Genomic DNA, 14,250 nt, shown 5'->3' on the forward strand with positions numbered 1-14,250 from the left:
CACAAAGTGCTATAAACAACAAAGAAATAAAGAACAAAATAAACAAAAAACAGGATACGTAATGTTATATATTGTAGCTCCGAGTTTGCTGAGTGTCCTTCCTTCGATCAGCTCACTGTAAAATGTTATACCATTTTGATTTGTGTACCACCCTTTAGACTTTCCCTCACCCCCAATTTAGTAGTCCTGTTGATGTAATTCACCTTAGAAGTACCTTTGGATGAGGTGAAATTGTATAAGCACCATGGAGTGTCTGATAACTGTGTAACACTATAGTCGAAATAACTAGATAGGCAGGAGTTCTAATCCCAGTACTGGCAACTGTTTGTGTGTGAATCATATACTGTGTTGATTATACCATTTTGAGTTGTGTACCCTCCTTTACACTTCCCCTCACCATAACTTTGTAGTCCTGTTGATGTCATTCACCTTAGAAGTATCTTTGGACTAAGTGAAATTGTGTAAATTCTGTGGTGCATCTGATAACTGCATAACACTATAGTAGCAATAACTAGATATGCATGAGTTCTAATCCCAGTACTGGCAACTGTTTGTGTGAGAATCATATACTGTGTGGATGATACCATGTTGAGTTGTGTACCACCCTTTACACTTCCCCTCACCATAATTTAGTAGTCCTTAACACTATAGTAGACATAAATAGATAGGTATGAGTTCTTATCTCAATACTGGCATGTGTGTGTGTGTGTGTGTGTGTGTGTGTGTGTGTGTGTGTGTGTGTGTGTGTGTGTGTGTGTGTGTGTGTGTGTGTGTTTGTGTGAGGATTATATCTTGTGTGACTTATACCATTTTGATGTGTGTACCATATACAACTGGTGACCACCTCCTGATGCCATTACTTTATATAGTGTGGTAACAGTATCTGCCTCACTTGCAGCATGTTAAACTATTGTTCAGGCCATACCAGTCCTCTGTACAGATGTGTCCAGAATATCCAGATGTTGCAATGTATAAGTGGTCTGTGTGCCTTAACAATGCCCCTGTATGTCATATTGTTGCCAAATAGGCCACAGTGAGTGTACTGACACATATGGCAGCATCAGGTATCATACCTGACTGTAAAATCATGCTGGTACAACATCTGCTACCCTCTCACTTGTCCAGGCTTGTAGGTGCAGTACATAAGTCCAGATGCTTGGTTTTACAAGTGAATTGTTCATGTTATGGGTCACATGAAAGGTTGTAAATGGTGTAGACTGACATATTGTGGTCTCAATTTGTATATATCACAAACACCTGGCATTTTAACAGGGGTGTGTACACATTTTATATCCACTGTATAGCAGTAATGTTTCACACATGTCCCTACCTTAGGCCATTTGTCCACCCCATTTTGATGGTCTCTGTTCAGCTGTCTTGCACTGACAGGTTGTGAGGTATGCTACAGGAATGTTAAATTATCTTCAGATAGGCCCCTGTGGTGACCACTGTGATGCAATGCAGTTAACCCCACCAAAAGTGAACATGCGCATAAAGCAATATGGCTATTAATGATACTTGTGTGCATGGTAAATTGCATGCCCTTCACATGCCTGGGGTATTGCCAAACCACAACAGAACAATTCCATACTTGGCGCCTTCTGGCTGCTGTACCATATGCTGACCAGAGGGACCTAGGTAGTTGTGGGAGAGAGGTATTGTCAGCAGACTCACATGTGGCCTCTGTACAGGCTGAATGCAGCATTTCTGCACATTTACAGTACAACCCCCGATACTACACAATTTGCTGTCCTTCACCATAGATGCGCACTTCTGTGCATTAGAAAACCCCATTCACAACTGCAATCTGACCTGACACATGCACGTAGATACTTTACAGATACAAGTATGTCTGATGCAGTAGTCTACTAATCCCCACTGGGGCCTTACCTGCACACTCCTCGTCCATTGTGTTAGTCGCACCCACCTTCAGCATGTGGGACTCTGTACCCTGGTGTTGTACTGGGGTGGGTGCCCCAAGGTTGGCGAGGAGCTCTTCAGTTGGTGTCAGTGGGTACTGCATGGCTGGTCCCCCATCTGTGGCTGTGTGGTCCCTAGACACAGCAGCACCCCTTTGCCAGGCATGGTGTATGAGGTCCGTGGCATGATGCTGGACCTGCTCGTATGTACGTGCCTGCAGGCCAACATTGTTTACCCTGTGGGCAGGGTCGTCCCACAGGGCGGTCCTCTCCTGCAGATGTTGCTGTCTTCAGCCAAACAGTAGAGTGTGGTTCTATACTATGGCTTTGATTATCAGGTTGCATTGAGCTGGTGAAAAGGTTGCTTACCTGTGATGTGAAATTACACCTGGAAGACATAAACAGGGAAACACTTCACAGGACCCCATACATTTGGCAACAGTATGTACAGAACCTGCACATGTACCTTGAATACCAGTAGCCATCACTCACAACCACACCATACCCCTGTAATCTATCAGCGCAGTATCAGCTTGCATTGCACTCCTGGTCCTGATGAGTCATATTCCTCCCAGTGAGTGCCAGTTAATTGCATAATCCTTTATTCCTCATTCAGGTCTGTGTAGACAGATAACAGTGGCCATCTTCCATGCAGATGGTGTGTGGATGGTGCTGAGGCTTGGTGTGACTACAGTGTGTAATGGAGCTGGGAGCACATGCCTGAGTTCATGTAGGATGCAGACAGGGATGATATCTTGACCTATGGATACTTACATTTGTAGCTTTTCAGTAGGCAATATCTACCTGCTCACTGGTGATGAGGGGAGGAGTGTGGGTGCTGTGCATATCCACCTATAGTGATGCTGATCCAGGGGCATGATGTTTGGCTTAATCCTGTCTACAGCAGGTTGCCTCTAGCTATGTTGTGCGTGTGTATGTGGTCTGATTGACCACCATTACAGGTTGGGCTGGTTTGTTGCCTCTGAGATTGCAGACATATGGGAAGATGGCCTTATGATTGGCCTTGGTGGATGTCTCCAATTTGTACTCATAGTTAGCCTTGCAGTAATCTACCTGTGACCTTATATGCTTGTTCAGTCAATGGCTGACTTGATACCAGGTTGGTGTCTGCTCCTACTTTGCCCTGTACAGCCAATATAGGGACCAAGTCTGTGGTTTGTGTATTGCTGCTGTCCAGCAAAAGAGATTACTCTACTTTGAAGGAGGCAGGTATGACAAATAAGGTATTTCTGAGTCCATACAGCAATGTAGGTGTTCTTATAGCTGTTTGTAGTAGGCATGGGCACAAAGTCATAACACAGTTGGACAGCTCTCCAGTTTCAAAATGATAATCATGCTTATTGTAGTACCAATGGCTGTATCAGGGCAATGCAACAACCAGTAGCTGTAGAAATGTCACTCTTTTGGATGCACAGTAACTAAGATTACACACGTGTACAACATGTACAGCTTCTGTAACTGACATTTTGCATCCCATGTCTGTTGTTATGAGGTGGACACATACACCTACTCATACTGAAATGTGCACAGGTAATACCTCATATACATGTCTGTTCTATGTCAGTATGGCACACTGTATTCACACTCTTGCTACCCAGTCATCCCTCTCAACCCGTTACAGCAGGACATTTGTAGGACACCCCACATACATGGGGGCAATGGGACAAAATTAGTGACACTGTCTCAATATTGCTGTAACACACTTGAGTCATCCGATAGCACAGTAGTCTTTGCACTGACAGGCATCCCAGGGAGGATGTCCAAAACTCATATGGCAGGAAGAGAGTGGAGAAAGGCTAGGAGTGTGGTAGTGAGGGTAAGAACTTTAAATGTTGGCAGTATGACTGGTATAGGGACAGAGCTAGCTGATGTGATGGCCAGGGGAAGGTTGATATATTGTGTGTGCAAGAGACCAGATGGAAGGGGAGTATGGCTAGATGTATGGGAAGCAGGTCACTATTGTACTATCATAGTGTGGATGGGAGGAGGAAGGGGGTAGAGGTTCTCCTGAAGGAACAGTATGCCAAGAGTGTTTTTGGAGGATGACATGAGTGTCTGCTAGAGTGATGTTTATGAAGCTGGAAACTGATGGTGTAATGATGACTGTTGTTGGTGCATATGCTACACAAGTTGGTTGTGTGATGGATGAGAACGAGAAATGTGAAGTCAAGTTGGATGACATGCTGATGACTGTACCCTAGGGTGACAGAGTGGTCATTGCAGCAGATGTCAATGGGCATGTTGGTGAAGGGAACAGAGGGGATGGGGACATGATGTGTATGTATGGGGTCTATATTAAAAAGGCAGATGCTTACTTACCCGAACACCTAAACGTCATCCGTCTTCCTTGAACTGCAAAAACATCGATCATCCAGAAGAGTGACAGCAGAAACATCGAACTGTAATGGTTGGCCTTCTGCGGTATAGCTCCGTAAGGTAGGTGTGGGATAGTTACGGACCTGAGGGTTAGGTTGCAGGTTAAGGTAAGTGCATAGATGGTAATGTATTTTAGATTTAGTGTAGAGTTTTGTTAAGTTTATGTGTGTGGATTATTTAGTTTGTTTGGGTTTTGCTTTTTCAGGTAAGTGTGTGATAGTTACGGGCCTTAGGGTTAGGGTGTGGGTTAAGTTAAGTGCATACATGGTGGTATATGTAAGATTTAGTGTAGGGTTAGAAGTAGAGTTTAGTTTAGGGTTAGAAGTAGGGTTTTGGTTAGTGTATGTATGTGGTTTATTTAGTTTGTTTGTGTAGGTAGTATGTAGCGGGCAGTGGGGTGGGACAAGTATGACAGTTCAAGTTTTTGAATTTTGCGGTTTAAGGCATTCTGTGTTTATGCAGTTTGATGATGACGGGTCGACGTTTAGGTATCCGATGAAGTAAGCGTTCGACTTTATAATATAGACCCGTATATATGGTGTTAAAAGGAATGCAAACAGTGTGATGGTAATGGATTTTGCAAAAAGGATGGACATGGCTGTAGTGAATATGTACTATAACATGAGGGAGGAGCACAGGGTGACATACAAGAGTGGAGTAAAGATGCACACAGGTGGAATATATCCAATGTAGGAGAGCCAGTTTGAAGGAGACTGGAGTCTGTAAAGTGGTGACAGGGGAAAGTGTATTTAGGTAGCAGAGAATGTTGGTATGTGAGATGATGGTGATCAAGATGAGGAGGAATGTGGGGGCAGCATCAAAGATTAAATTGTGTGAACTGGGAAAGGGTGATCTTGAGGTGGAGTTCAGGGAAGAATTAAGACAGGCACTGGGTGGCAGTGACAATCTAACAAATATCTGGTTAATACAGCAGAGCTACTAAGGGAGACAGCTAGAAAGGTGTTTGGTATGACATGTGGCTGGAAGAAGTAGTACAAGGAGACCTGGTGGTGGATTGAGGAAGCACAAGACAGTATACAGCGAAAAAGGTTGGGGAAGAAGGAGTGGGATTGTCAGAGAGATGAGGAAAGTAGACAGGAGTATGAGAAGATGAGGTGCATGGCAAAGAGAGATAGGTGGCAAAGGCTAAGGATGAGGAATATGAAGAGTTGTATGACAGCTTGGTCACTAAGGAGGGATGAAAGGAGTTGTAACAATTGGCTAGACAGATGGACTGAGCTAGGAGAGATGTGCAGCAGATAAGGGTGATAAAGGATAATGAAGTAAATGTACTGACAAGTGAGGAGAGTGTGTTGAGCACATGGACAGAGTACTTTGACAGGCTGATGAATGAAGACAATGAGATAGAGAAGATTGGATGATGTGGGTATGGTGAATCAGGAAGTGAATGGCTTAACAAGGAGGATGTGAGGATAGCTATGAAGAGGATGAATACTGGCAAGCCTGCTGGTCTACATTACATACCTGTGGGAGCATGGAGGTGTTTAAGGGAAATGGTAGTGGTGTGTTAGCCAGACTGTTTACTGATATCTTGGGAAGTATAATGTTGCATGAGGAGTGGAGACAAAGTGCTTGGGTACAGTTTTAGGAATAAGGTTGATGTGCAGAGTTGTGGTAACTACAGAGGGATAACATTGACCAGTCACTGCATGAAGTTATGGGTAAGAGTAGTGGAAGCTAGGTTAAGCAGGGAGGTGATGAGTATTGGTCAGCAGTATGGTTTCATACCAGGAAAGGGCACTACAGATGCAATATTTGCACTGAGAGTGTTAATGGAGAAGTACAGAGAAGGTCAGGAATTGCTTTGTGTCTTTCTGGACTTAGAGAAAGCATATGACAAGGTGCCTAGAGAGAAGTTGCGGTATTGTATGAGGAAGTCATGAGTGGCAGAGATATATGTAACATTGGTACAGGATATGTACAAGGGTGGCATGACAGCAGTGAGGTCTGCACTGGGAGTGATGGATATGTTTAAGGTGAAGGTGGGATGACATCAAGGATCAGCTGTAAGCCCTTTTTGATTTGCAATGCTGGTGGGCAGGTTGACAGACAAGATCCTACAGGAGTCTCCATTGACTATGAAGTTTTCTTATGACAGTGTGATTTGTATTGAGAGTAGGGAACAGATTTAGGAGACCCTGAAGATGAGATGTGGAGATATGCTCTAGAGAGAAGAGTAATGAAGGTCAGCAGGGCTAAGACAGAATATCTGTGTGTGAATGAGAGGGATGATAGCGGAATATTGAGGATGGAAGGAGTAGAGTTGGCAAAGGTGGTGGTGTTTAAATGATTGGAATCAACATTTCAGATTAATGAAAACTGTGGAGGACAGGTGAAGAAGAGAGTATAGGCAGGATGGAGAGGGTGGAGAAGAGTGTCAGGAGTGATTTGTGACAGACAAGTACCAGTAAAAGTGAAATGTAAGGTCTACAAGAGGGTAGTGAGACCAGCTATGTTATATGGGTTGGAGACAGTGTCATTGACAAAAAGGCAGCAGTCAGAGCTGGATATGGCAGAGTTACAGATGTTACGATTTGCACTGGGTGTGACAAGGGTACACATATTTAGCAATGTGTATATGAGAGGGTCAGCCCATGTTGAACAGTTATGAGACAAAGTTGGAGAGGCAGGATTACATCTGATTGGACACGTGCTGAGGAGGGATGCTGAGTATATTGGGAAAAGGATGGTAAGGATGTAGTTGCCAAGTAAGAGGAAGAGAGGAAGGGCTCAGATAAGGTTTATGGATGTGGTGAGAGAGGACATGCAGGTGGTTGGTGTGACAGAGCAAGATTCAGAGGACAGGCAGAAATGGCAACAAATGATCAACAGTGGCAATCCCAAATGGGAACAACCAGAGGACAAAGAAGAGGGTGTTGTAATGTCAGTCTTTACAGATTTGCCAAGGATATGCCAGACATAACACAACTCTATGGGTAAATGACTACAAATATGAGACACACATATGCTCAGTGTGCATGTCACTGGACAGTTAAATAGTATGAGCTCAGTATATCACATGCAGTACAACACACACATCTGCAGCATTACTTTACTATCCAAATACCATGTATAGATCTCTCACATTTCTGAGACAAACAAGTATATCATAGTTGTATTCCCAGGTAAGATATGGATATGTACAACATCCCAGTAACTGGCTTAGCATTGTCAAAGTCAGTACTGTTCTATACACACTCCAGTCGTAGTCATATGTGAGACATCCTTTCCTGGAGTGACTCAGGGGCCTGACCTATGAACTATGTCACTGCAGACAGACACAGATGCTATGGCCATAGGTTTTGATCAGCAATATATTAGTAGCAAGCCTTGTTGAGACATATATGTTAAACTTCCTATTTCCCATTCTTACATACCCCCTACTGCAGTCCATTACATGCTTACTTGTTTGACATACCTTTTTTATATTTCCAAGTGTAGGTGGTTATATCCTGTTTTTTTCCTCAGTTTCTCACTCTCTGTCTCTCCCACAGATGTAGGGTTTACATCTGCTTTGCATAGGCAGCAGCTTGCCTTTTGTAATTAATGCTCATGAGCAGCTGAGTGCCTGTGCACCAATTGTTGTCCCCCACTTGCTAATTGCATGCAGAGCAACTGTGTTGTTATTCCTATAGCCAATGGCATGGCAACACACTCCTATAATTGAGTACTTCATGAGGGCATAGCCCCTTTTCCTTGCCTGTGTGGGGGACGTCATTGAGGTGTGTGAACAATAGTATCACAAAGGGTATTTAGAAATACCTCTTACAACCAAAACTGTGGAGACAGGCCAACAAAATGAAGGAGAATGTTCCAGACATAGTGACTGAATGTACATATTGCTGTTATACATGTGGATTAATGCTAGTCTAACAGGGTTTATGTGAACATGGAGTTTCTGCGTGATGTAGGTTAAAGTATTTTGTGGCCATCCACAATACACCTCGAAGTGCTATACTTTACAAGGGCTGCTGATGTCCCTCACCTTACAAGTATGTTGGGACACCCTTCAACCTATGAGCTCCATGGCATGTGCGATAAATGCATAACACTGCAGTAGCAATAACTAGATAGGTAGGGGTGTAAATATCAGTCCTGGCAAGTGTGTGTGTGTGTGTGTGTGTGTGTGTGTGTGTGTGTGTGTGTGTGTGTGTGTGTGTGTGTGTGTGTGTGTGTGCGTGTGTGTGTGCGTGTGTGCATGTGTGTGTGTGCGTGTGTGCGTGTGTGTGTGAGAGTGTGTGTTTGTTTTGTTGTGTACCATATCCATTGAGGGGTGGGTTTGGCAAAATTTTCACACCCAGTACACATCCAAATGTCCACTGCACAGGGCCCACTGTTGTCAACCAATAAAGTGATAGCTGTGGAGACTCTACAGCCCTATAAGCTATGTATCATGTAAAATAACTATGTAACAGTATGGACACAAAAACAAGATAGGTGGGTCTTCTAATCTTGTGATACCATTCCCCACTCAGGAATCATAGACAAACACACCCATCTAGGCATCAACTCCTATGTCACTAGGTGGGTTGCAAACTGGCTCATGCATGGGATGCACAGTGTGAAGATATCAGACTCCATGTCAGACTGCCAACCAGTCACAAGTGGATTACCACAGGGTCTAGTCATGGTTCCCCTCGTGTTTGTCCTGTATGCCTCTGACATCCAGAACAACACAAAGGGACCCTGGCTGACAATATTTGCAGACAATTGCAAGGTGGGTGCTATGTGTACATCCCCATATCATGTTGGCATCCTGCGTAAAGGCCCCATTGGAACTGTTGTCAGAACACTGGCCTTCGGCTGAACAGAAAGAAATGTGTCACAATCCAGTGTGGAATCAATGTGGTTTCCATGAATTAACACATTGCTGGTAGTCCAATGGACACAGAAGTCCTTATTAGAGGTCTGGGAACACAGGCTGACAGTGACCTCTCTTATAGCCACCAAACTGCTACTGTGGACAGAAATAACTTCTATGTGGCACAGCTCATAACTATGGGTGGTTCATCCAGTAAGGAAGAGGTCAATGTCTCCCTCTACTCTCTCCTCAGGCCAACCAGCAGGTACAATGGCCCATTTGCCATGTAGCTCACTAGACATCTGCAATAACTATGGAGGCTGCACTAGACAAATAGGGCCCTAGCCCTTAAACAGCTGTCCTATATGGACAAAGTGCAATACCTCCAAATATTCTTGGCCACGTCTTGGCTACTTACAGGCCATCCCTGCTTGACTGACAATGCCATTTCTGGCTAGCTGTGTTATCTAGTGAAACTCTGATCTGTATGCACCACATGCCATGGATACCTCAACCTCATTACCACAATCAACAGAACATGTTGGGGCACATGTTATAAAATATATGTTGCATACATGTCAGAACACCTCAGTGGCCCTCTTCAAGAGAAATCTGGATGAGTGGATGGTGAATTTAACTGTTACACTGGCCATTACTCAAATGACAATAGTTGATAGAGGCACTGGGAAAAAAAATGTCAGGTTGCATTATGCCAGGGTACTCCCATGGCTGAGGCTTGTCATGGCTCCATGCCCATTAGCCTGGTACACACCTATGAACACATGATCCTATGAATCTCAGTCCTGGCAAATGTGTGTGTGTGTGTGTGTGTGTGTGTGTGTGTGTGTGTGTGTGTGTGTGTGTGTGTGTGTGTGTGTGCGTAAGACCAGTATCCTGAGTGTGTGTGTTTGAGTGAGGAATATATTCATTGGGTGACCATGTATTACAATTGTAGGCCATCATACTCACAGCACACATCCTATGTTCCACTCTACAAGGGCCGCTTTTTACATCAACCATAGAGGTAGCTGTCCATACTCTGCAGACCTATAAGCCCTATGCTGTGTGCAACAGCTATATAACAGTATGGAATGAACAGCTAGAGAGGCAGGGCTCTCAATCACAATACTGGCACACTTGTGTGTGTGCATTGTTGTGTATAGAAGTGTTTGGGAGTGTGTACACTCATGCCTGACATTAGTATGAAACCTGTCGCACCCACTACATCACCCATTGTCATAACTTATAAGGGCACATGACATTACTCACTATACATGTATTTTGGAAACTCAACACACTATGAGCTCTCTGCCACCTGTGATAACTGCATAATACTGTACTATCACTAACTAGATGAGTAGGGATTTAAAATGCAACACTGTCAATTGTGGTTGTGTGTGTGTGTGTGTGTGTGTGTGTGTGTGTGTGTGTGTGTGTGTGTGTGTGTGTTTGTGTGTGTGAACAGTATTCTCTGTGTGTTGGGTCTACACAATGCCCTCTGGGTGTGTGGGATTTATAAATCTGAAGTGTGTTCCACGCACTACACTTACCATTGTCCACTATACAAGAGCTGTTGATGTCAGCCACCATACACTTACATGTATACACCCCTCAGCCCTATAAGCTACATGGCACATGCAAAATCTGTTATACAGATCTGTTGTGTGCAGCTGTACCCTAGATATGAAACACTCAATGTGTTACCATACTGCCATACCCCTTGTAGATAATGTCTGCAGGGCCACATCCTGCTGACACACAGACACCTAGAAGACAAACAGAATACATTATGGAGACCACATTCAGTCAGTGTCAATAACAACAATAATGCATCATGGCTGGACAGCTACACACTCTGACATATAACCATTAAACATGCTGGCTGACAACACTTTACACAGCATTACATTGCTAAACTGTGCTAAATTCACCCTGTGCATCAGAACCATATTAGCATGTCCCTGCCTCAATGGTATGGATGACAGGGATGTGGCACAGGTATCATCATATGCACAGGGTGTGGTTTGGGTTTGTCAGAAGCCTAGGCTGGGCCATTTGGTTGACATCATGTGTGTGTATTTGGGGATTGTTCATTAAATGGGTCATGCAGAGGTAGTGTGTGTAAATCTGGAGGTGATCTGGCTGTGATGGTGATGTGTGTGTGTGTGTGTGTGTGTGTGTGTGTGTGTGTGTGTGTGTGTGTGTGTGTGTGTGTGTGTGTGTGTGTGCGTGTGTGTGCATACACACAGTCACTTCATGTGGCTGCCCTACACAGGGGTATGTTGGACAGCTGCAGACTGTACACGGCAGGGTGTACAGTTCCCCATTTTTGGCCACAGACATGGGAACTGGGCCTGCCAGTGGACCCACTGGCATGACCAGGCACAAGACCAGATGCAGTACTACTCCCTGATGGTGACTGCTGTCTGCTGGATCTGCATCCCTGTTGGTACCAGCCAGGACCACGTGCCCATGGCCTGCTATATTGTGGCATGGACAGTGACCTCCATGCAGTCATGCTGTTGGTAATGCCACTACAGGAGCGAGAAGCTGCATGGCCACGTGTACCCTCAGCTATTCATGCTGCTGTCCTATGTCCACATGGCCGATGGACAACTCCCACCACATGCTCTATCACAGACATTCCACAGTCAAGGATTGACATTCCAAGGTTGAGGATTCCCACCATCTCACCCAACCATCTATCCATGACTTCAGCATAGTAACGGTGGGCATTAGGAAGATCATGGAGGTTGTCACGCATAGCAGGACGAGTGGCATTCATGACCCTGAGAAACTGTCTGGTGATATGTTCACTATGTACCTGTTTCTCCATGATGGTCCAAAACATGTGTCTGGTGACACTTGCTGTGGCACTTGTGACAGGGGCATGACGGGCAGCAGTCCCCCTTCGAGCACCCCTGCCCATCTGCCTGTGAGGGATCTTGCTGTTATCTGGCTATGGCTGGTATCTACAGACACACTTTCCATAGTCACCACACATGGCTGTCCCATGCCACCACCTGTCAACTGTCCATTATCTATAGCCACTGGTGATGGGGTATGTGTGGGCATTGTAACTGTGCGAGGGGATGGGGTGGATAACAGTGGGGAGTCAACCAATGGCACGGATTCAGCCCCTGACAACCCATATGTGCCTCAATATGGCTATTATCATTGTCAAAGTCTGCGGAGACACTGACATCAGTTCACAAGCGGGAGGGACCCCGACCCCTATTGCCACCTGTGAGGAGAAGACAATAAATGTAAATTAATACCTCTACATTATGGTTGGCTGCCACACACACAGACACACACAGACATGCACACAGACACTTACAGGTGAGGTGGCACAAAGCTATTACACAGACCTCACATTACACAAAAGGTGTCATGCATTACACACAGCCCTCATTATCATGCATTGCAGCCATTCTCAATCCTTGTTACTAACAATATACATCTCTGGGATGCATGAGTACTGCTAGTAGGTGATGGCCATTCCCCTAGCACACAATACACCCATGTACACATTATTGCTGTTCTCATAGCACAGTGGCAACTACTGTAAACCATACCTCACAACTGTACAAATCATTGAAGAATATGTAGGTGTCTGGCACATATGTTTGTTCTGTTCCTCACAACCCCTATGTGTTTGTCTGAAACATAACTGGGATCATATGAGGATTGATGTCACTAATTAATGGCATACATTTGATTTGCAGACATCATCACCAGCAGTGAATGTATGTTCAAACAAATCCTGTTACATCAACAATCTTCTAAGCTTAATGTGGATATGATAAGTGTACACACCCCTGTTAACATGGCAGGCTCTTGTATCATATAAAATGAAACCACAATACTGCATTCAAAAGCAGTACCCACCTTAAATGTGACATATGTCCTGTGCAATCCAATCGAGAAACAAACAAATGTGTTAGTTGTGAAATGAGTGAGATGTGTACAATACAGTGATTGCATAGGTGTGGGCACCCTTAAACCAATGCTTTTTTGAAACACTTGTTAAGTGAACTACAGCAGTCACTCTTCCTGGGAAGGGGAGTATCAGCATGGCACATCTTGACTTGGCATTATTTGGACAGTCTTCCCTGCAAAGGTCCCCCAACTCTATCAGTTGGTAAGGGCAGCTCATATGAACAGACAATGGAGGTCACACTGGGGGTTTACTATTGATGTTAAGTCTGGGCTTTGAATGGCCCAATGCATACCCTTGATTGTATTCAAGTGGAGCCGTTCTTAGGTAGCTTTGGATGCATGCTTCAGGTCATTGTCATGTTGGAAGCTGAAACCCCTCTCCATCCTCAGCCATCTTCCAGATGCTTGACAGCTTTGGCCCACACGTGAGTGTTATTTGAACTGTTCATAATTCCCTCCATCATGCCTGCAGGCCTAGTTTCAGCTAATGAACAGCAACCCCTCAGCAGGGCACTGCCACTAGTGAGCATCAACATGTGGATGGTGGTCTTCAGGTGAAGTGAGATGTTGCTTGTGCACCACATATAGCTTTAGGGATAGTGGCTGTAAGTTCGAACCTTGGTTTCATTACAGCATTACACATTGCAACACATGCCTTTGGGAGACTTGATGTTATGTGTTGCTGCTTGTACACAGCCCTGGATGGTGTTTGGTGTGGGTAAATGGTTCTATCTACTGACCCTACCACATAGGCCAGACTTATGCAGAATCCAGGCGATTGTTGCCACATGTACTACATAACCAGTACTTGCCAGAGAGTCCTGCAAGTCCTTCAGTGTTGCTGCATGTCTCCTGGCAGCCTCCCTGACTAGTTCTCAATATGTCTTTTCATCTGTTTTGGAAGGGACATACGTTTCTTTTCAACAGCACTGTTGTCCCATATTTAATCTACCTTTTGATGACTGTCTCCACTGTGTTCCATGGTATATGCAATGCTGTGGTAATTTTGTTGTACCCTATTCCTGACTGATACCTTTCAAATATGAGCCCTATGATGCTTTGTAAGATGTGTACAAACCATGGCTGCTTCTGGTACAAGCAACTGAACAGTTGACATGAATACACTGCTCCGACAGTAGACTGTTATTTGTTGTTACATTGAGTCCCTGT

Source organism: Protopterus annectens, chromosome 9.part0 (genome assembly GCF_019279795.1).
Source record: "Protopterus annectens isolate FY-2018-M chromosome 9.part0, PAN1.0, whole genome shotgun sequence".
Classification (NCBI taxonomy): Eukaryota; Metazoa; Chordata; order Ceratodontiformes; family Protopteridae; genus Protopterus; species Protopterus annectens.